Source organism: Chrysochloris asiatica, unplaced genomic scaffold (genome assembly GCF_000296735.1).
Source record: "Chrysochloris asiatica unplaced genomic scaffold, ChrAsi1.0 scaffold00029, whole genome shotgun sequence".
NCBI lineage: Eukaryota > Metazoa > Chordata > Mammalia > Afrosoricida > Chrysochloridae > Chrysochloris > Chrysochloris asiatica.
The window spans coordinates 18,978,494-18,986,126 of record NW_006408547.1 but is presented as its reverse complement, the minus strand read 5'-3'; the positions used below and the strand labels follow the sequence as shown (position 1 = coordinate 18,986,126).

At 41.6% G+C, this 7,633-nt stretch overlaps 1 pseudogene; it reads left to right on the top strand.

Annotated features, from left to right (window-relative positions):
• The first annotated feature begins 1,521 nt into the window (after positions 1–1,521).
• On the top strand, positions 1,522–2,646 carry LOC102829922 (annotated as a pseudogene).
• Positions 2,647–7,633: the final 4,987 nt, after the last annotated feature.

Genomic DNA, 7,633 nt, shown 5'->3' with positions numbered 1-7,633 from the left:
TATGTATATATATATATATATACACACACAATTTCTACTGACTCAATCCAAGTCATAACGACACTATAGAGTTTTCCAGGTTGTAAACATTTACTGGACCCTCCTGGGGTGGTACTGTGTGTTATGCGCTGGACTACAAGGTCCATTTGAACTGCAAGGTTAGCAGTTCAAGCTCACCAGCTGCTCCTTGGAAACCCTATACAGGTACATTATGGGCTGGAACCGACTCGAGGGCACTTTACAACAATACCAAACCTTTACTGGAGCAGGAAGCCTTTCTACATTGAAGCGGCTGGTGGATTCACACTGCTCACATTGCAGCCCAATGTGTAACTCACTATGCTATAAAGGCACACACACACAATTATAGAAGTACAAGGAGAAACTGAAAAACTCACAAGCATAGTAAATGATGCATATACACTTTTCTCAAAAATTGACAGATTAACCATGTCAGTGAAGATTTAGAAAGCTGAGTCGTAATCGACTCCACAGCACATAACCACCACCATCACCAAGTAGTAGGTAGATTAGCCCTGTATGTGACCAACAGGATAATCTAAACAATTTCTGAAAAGCACATAAATCATTTTCTGTGACCACAGCATCATAAAATCAGCGACAAACATTGAAAAGATAGCTAGGGGAGGGCGTTTTATATATTTATCTACATGTAAAATTTGGAACAGGCTTCTAACTGTTCAATCACAGAAGAAATAAAATTGAGATATATAAGTAATCAGAAAAGAAAAACATACACAGTACAAATGAAAATATGCGGGATGTTAACAAAGCAGTATTTAGATGCAATTTTATAAAATTAGTCATTTTTTGGGGAAAAAATAAAGTTTTAAAATACATAAAGCATGCTTTAAACTCAAGAAGCTGTGAAAACCAACAAAATAAATTCAAAGAGAGAAACTTTAATTTATATGAGAGCAAATAAAAATTAAACTAATAACCAGATTTGATCAATAAAGCCAGATACTGTTTTTTAAATATTTGACAAGCCAATTTAATAAATAAGAGAAGCTACAATAAATTACATTAGAAAAGGTAAAGAGGAACATAATCAGTCATCAAAGACAAAAAATAAACAAGTTAAGGAAAACAAACACTAAAAGATGGCTGCTCCGGAAACCAACAAATATCTGGGCTTGTGGCTGGAGTGATCACTTTAGGTCTGAGGGCTACTGATCTTCATGAGGTAGCTCCCAGAGTTCTGGGAGCAAAACACACGGATGGGCTTGTGAGCCAGGAAATTCCTAAGGTGTGATGCGTCACTCAGTGACTTGTGATGTCACTGGTGCTCTGGAGAGCCGAGCCTGTAGCTAGGAGGGGGCGCGGATGCCCACCCCAAGTCCTGAGCAGAGCCACTCTGTACCTTAGAGTCAGCCTCACAGGTGTGACGAGTGAAAAAAGAGACTCAAGGGTCACAACTATCTTCTTCTTGGCAGTGAAACGACCTCTGGAATCCTGCAAACCATTGCCAGTAAATCAATCTCTGGATTACTATAGGCGATGGAAACTGATCTCATTTCTCAGGGCAGGAATGGCCCGAACAAGTTCATTACATTTTTTGCCCCCAAGACTGTCCAAGTGATTGTCCAGGCTCGACTTGGCAAGGAGATTTGTACTTGTTCATCCCGCTCATCCTCTTGCCCCAGTAGGTTCAGATTGGTTCAGTTTTGAAATCAAGGATATCCCAGGACAGCTGCCTGACGTCAGGAGGTATATGTGTGTGAGGATCTCACTCAAGACTTCTGAAGGAGCTTCCATGGAGCTGGAAATACGATGTCCTGAAATGAATGAAAGGTGTATCAAGAGATCAAAACTTCCTGTACAGTATACAATGGACTGTCTCTGCTGCTGAAGTCTCTCCAGCTATAACCAGGATAACAGCAGCCTACAGACTGTACAGAAAACAAGAACATGAATAATGTCATATTGTACAGAATCTATTTGGGGGAATTTCAGCTGAATGGCTTAGGAGAAGGCATCCAAACAGTTTGTGTTGGGACAGTGGACACCCCTGTGGGCACCATCATTCTTTCCTATCTTTACAGAATTAACTTGGCATTCATGTCTACCAGGCAATTTCAGAGGATCCCACCTAACTTGACTGCTTTGTGGATCGTCCCTGTACCAGCAGTGAGGGATGGGCCTCCCGCCAAGATGTCTTAGAGATCATCTTTGTGGGGAAAGTGGGAGCTTTTGTCTAGAAACCAATCAACCAAGTCACTCTGACCAATGTAGACATCCCCTTTGCTCTGTTTGCTCCCAAGAATTTAGAGCTGGAAGATGTGGATTCCATGGTGAACCCGCCTAATTTCCCAGAGGGGAGATCTCCTCTCCAAGTCAGCCTACACTCACACAGCTCCAGCCGGGGCCTCAGTGACAACATCCATGATAACTTTGTGATGTTTGACTTCAAATCGGCTTTTTCTAAAGATCACAATCTTCCAATGGACTTGGGGACCTTCTGCTGAGAACCCCCCTCTGCTAAGCAGCCACTCCATAGACATTGGGGCACAGTCCATGGCTGAAAACTTGGACTCATTACCAGAGAAGCTGGCCGTGCACACCAAGAATGGCTGAGAATGTGATGCCTTTGTAGAAATCCTGCGGCCAAAGTTGGTTCCTTGAGTCTCAGCAACGTCTTTTCTGTGCTTCCTCCTCAGCTGCTCCCATTCATCATTGTACCCCAGCTGGGGGGTGGGGTGCAGAAGTCCTACACCTGCACCTCCTGGAGACGCCATGGCTGCAACCAAGCACACTAATAACCCCTCTGGCCCTGGAAATGGAAAAACCCTTTGTCAAGAAGGCCCTAGCAAGGCATCCGCTTACACCATCCAGCTGCAACCGCTTCACCAAGGGCAGCATCCCATCGCCTATCACCAGCTTCCTGCTCACCTGCCATCACCATCACCCACCTGACATTCCAGCTGGTGGCCCAGAGACTGGTGTGGAGGCAGAAAGAGGAAGGAGACAGTTCAGGGAGGAAGGAAAGAGAGGGTCTTTTAGTGTCTCTTTGTTGATCCCTTTAGTTCCTGGTATCTCCTTCCTCTCTCTTCCCGGCTCCCCTGTACATTTTCTGAGTTTCTGCTTGTGGCAACGTGACAGGCCTGCCTACTCCAGATCCAAGCAACCCTGGTGGCTACCTGGGCCCAGCTCCTTGGCTACATGGGCAGATTTTATCACTGGGCACCACAGCAAAGGCTCTTCCCCTTCCCCCTCTCCCTACACCCCCATTGCTGCTCCTTGGTTGTGCTGTTGTTATGTGCTGTCGAGTCAGTTTTGATTCATAGCGACCCTGTATAAATGGTTTCTGAGGAGCAGCTGGTGGGTTTGAACTGCTGATCTTTCGGTTAGCAGTCCAGCGCTTATCCTACAGCACCACACCAGGACACCTTGGTGATAGAATACAGTAAATATTTATTCTTTTCAAAAAATAAACAAGTAATATCATCAACAGTATGCCAAAATATTTGAAGAACTAGATGAAACAGATGGTTTTCTACATAAATAGAATACAGAAAATATAAAATAATGAACTGAGTTAAGAAGTTGAGATCCTGAGTAGAACAAATTGGAAAGGTAGCCAAAGTTTTACTGCTGAAATGATTTGCCTAGCAATGTCAGATTACCCAATAGGCAAGGTAAGCGTGGACTTACTTGTATTTACTTACTAACCTGTAGTGGAACTTTTCACATTATTTCCTCATGTCAAAGATTCTCTTAATAGGTATGACTGGCATCTCTCTGCCAACCTAAGAGCACTTCCCTACAGAATCGAAGCCTCTTTTCAAATTTACAATCCGTGACAGAAACGGAGTACTCAATAAGCAAGGTAAGCACTGGCTTACTTGTTTTTACTTAGTAAACTGTAGTTGAAGTTTCACTTGTTTTGATGTGGTTAAACACATCAGAAACTGTTTACTACAGATCAGTAGGTAAGTAAGCACAAGTATGTCCATGCTTACCTGGCTTATTAGGTGATCTGCCCCTGTGGCATAGTTAATTCTACCAAATGTTTACGGAACAAATAAATCCTACTACATAAGTATTTCCAGATGATAAAAAAAATGAGTAAACTTGCTGAACTCATTCCATAAGGTCATTATAATCTTGACACCAATAGTGAGAACAGCTAAATACATAAATTTTTAAAAGCTCAATTTCACAAACATAAAAATATTATCAAACCAAATACAGTCTGTTAAAAGACTAACCCATCATGAACAAGAAGGGTTTATTCCAACAATGCAAAGATTTTTTTTTTCATAATTAGAAATTCTATTAAGTTCAATTAAAGATTAAGGAGCTCTGGTAACGTAGTGGTTATGTGTCAGGCTGCTAACCTCAAGGTCAGCAGTTCAAAACTACCAGTAGTTCCGCGGGAGAAAGATGAGACTTTCTGCTCCCATAAAGATGTATAGCCTTGGAAACCCTATACAGTGTCGCTATGAGTCGGAACCAAGTCTTCAGCACACAACCACCACCACCAGCCAGTGTCTTGTAATGCCTACAAAATGATTAGGTAGGTGCTGTAGGATTAGCACTGGACTGCGGACCACAGGGTTGGCAGTTCAAACACACCACTGCTCGTTGGAAACTCTGTACAGGTCTTTATGAGTTGGAACCGACTCCACAGCACACCACCACACCACCACCACCATTACATGTAGTGGTTCCCACTCCCACCCTGCATTAATAAGTATTTGACAACATTTAACACTAATTTCTGGATATACTCTGAAAATACCAGAAATCATAGGGGCTATCTACCTATACCTGACAAACAGTATTTGGCAGAAGTTTCTGGAAACATTAGAAAGATAGTGACATGCTCAAAGCATTTCCATTGGAATCAGAACTAGACTCTAGTTGTTGCCCATTGACTAAGAGAGACGAGGAAAAGAAAATAAAGTTGATAAATGATGAAAAGAAGCAGGATTGCCTGCTACCAGCCAGGGAAATGTCCTAGGCCCTGGGCACTCCACAGTGGTGATCCTTTACCTAGAAAAACTAAGCAAGTCAGCTGACAAAGTTCTAGAATGAGTGAGGGATTTCAACAAAGTGGTCAGATCTGAGATACAGAACTTAACTGCTTTCATACAGGCAAATATACCTTATTATTAACTATTGCTCAGCATTTCACATTTACAACAATAGTAAGAAATCTACTATTCTGCTATTTGCTCTGGTAACATAGTGGTTACCAATCGGGCTGCGAACCTCAAGTTCAGCAGTTCGAAACTACCAGCTGTTCCGCAGGAGAAAGATGAGGCTTTCTGCTCCCGTAAAGATTTACCACCTCGGAAACCCTGTACAGGGTCGCTGTGAGTCAGAACCGACTCCATGGCACATAACAACAACAACTATGTGCACATTAATGATGTGCATCTGGGAGTAATGAACGCCACGGTGAAGGCAAGAGTAGCACTGGCTATGATGGGTAAAGTTGGATGCCAACTTGGATGGACAATGACTCTCTGTGGTTTAGCAGTTATGTAATTATGAAATTTTTCAGTTAATGTAATGATGTTTGTTGTTATTGTTATGTGCCGTTGAGTTGGTTTTGACTCATAGCAACCCTACATCGGGTTTCTGAGGGACGGCTGGTGAGTTTAAACCACCAACCTTGTGGTTCAAACCAACCTTGTGGTCAAGTGCTTATCCTACAGTGCCACACCAGGACTCCAGGGTAATGATGCAACCATCCTCTGTTTTGTGATCTGAGATGGCGGTCATCCGTCATTTTCACCTTTTTTCCCCGTAAAGATCTGGTCTTTGGAACCTAACAAACTTGATAAGTGAGGGGTAAAAAACCAATAGAAGAATAAAGTGATTGGAAAAAATTGATCCATTTATGGTCCATGTTGCTAAGTGCCGTGGAGTCAGTTCTCACCCATAGTGACCCTGTATAGGGTTTCTGAGGAGCAGATAATGGTTTGAATCATTGACCTTGCAGATAGCAGTCCAGGTAGCAATTAAAATACTAATAAGAAATATGAATACAATTATAAAACTTTATGAAATATATTATGAGCAAATAGAAATACACCTAGTATTTCCTGCACTAGAAGATTAATATTGCAAATATACAAATTTTCTTCAAGATAATCTATTAATAGTCAATGTTGTTGTTGTTAAGTGCCGTCGAGTTAATTCCAACCCATAGTGTTTCCAAGGAGTAGCTGCTGAGCTTGAACTGCTGACCTTGCAGTTCAAACGGCTTTACAGTCTGGCGCATTAATAGTCAATGGTAAGGATTAATTTGTTCAATTAAGTATATATGAAATAACCAAAAAACATTTAACAAAAACTGAATCTTTTTTTGCAAGAAAGAAAAATGTAGAAACTGAGATATTTATATATGAAAATTTAGTGTATTGAAATTTGTTGATATTTATTGAAAATTTAATTATTTATTGAAAATATAATAGAGTTGATATTTCATATGTGTGAAAAAATAATTGGGCCCTGGTATGACGCTATAGGATAAGTACTGGACTGCTAACCAAAAAGTTGGTAGTTCAAACCTACCAGGTGCTCCTGGAAACCCTATATAGAATCGCTACGAGTTGGAACCTACTTGCTGGCACATAACAACAACATTCAGTATAGGATTAGGGCTACTGACTTTCCATTTGGTAAAACATTTACTATAAATGTTCAGATCCATGATCTCATTGGAACTTCTCATTAGCACTCAGAGGGATCAGTGAGAGTCCCCATAGTGCTGATGACAAGTGAAGACTCAGGAGTCACTAGGGCTGGTATCACTCCGTGTGGTAACTCACGGTGGTACCTATCCTCTTACTTCCCCCCGGAGTCCTGGTGTGGCACTGTGGGATAAAGCACTGGACCGCAAGGTTGGTTTGAACCACACGGTTGGCGGTTCAAGCTCACCAGCTGATTCTTGGATCACGTTTCTTGGAAACATGATCGCTGTGAGTTGGAACTGACTCATCAACAAAACACCTCCCCCCATGCATCTGCTTCCATACCAGACTATACAGAATGTTTGTTGTTGTTGTTAAGTGCAGTAGAGTCAGTTCCGACCCATAGCGACCTGTATAGTGTTTCCGAGGAACCGCTGGTGAGCTTGAACCGCCGACCTTGCAGTTCAAACGGCTTTGCAGTCTGGCGCATTAACCCATAGCACCACACCAGGCTTAGTAATGGTTATTATCAATTTTCATCCTAGAATGTGATATAGTTGTAACTTGCTTAAATGTACCATTTCTTAGATTATATGGATGTGCTGATGTTGTCGTTAGGTGCCGTGGAGTTGGCTCTGACTCATAGCGACCTTTTGCACAAAAGGAGGAAACAATGCCAGGTTCTGCGCCAACCTCACAATTGCTGCCTCGCTTAACTGTTTTGCAAAATCTTTCTATATTGACTTCCAACATTATTAGTAACTGAATAGAAGTATTTTTTTTTTATTTCTCTCCTTTTCCTTCAATTACTATCTTGTTCTCCTAAAAGTTACTAATATAAATTCACAAATACTTATCACAATATTGTAGCGAAAACACTAAAAGTGACTATAATGGTTAGGGTTTCATGTCAACTTGTCTAGGCTAGGATTTCCAGAGGTTTAGCAGCTGGGATGTGCTTATTC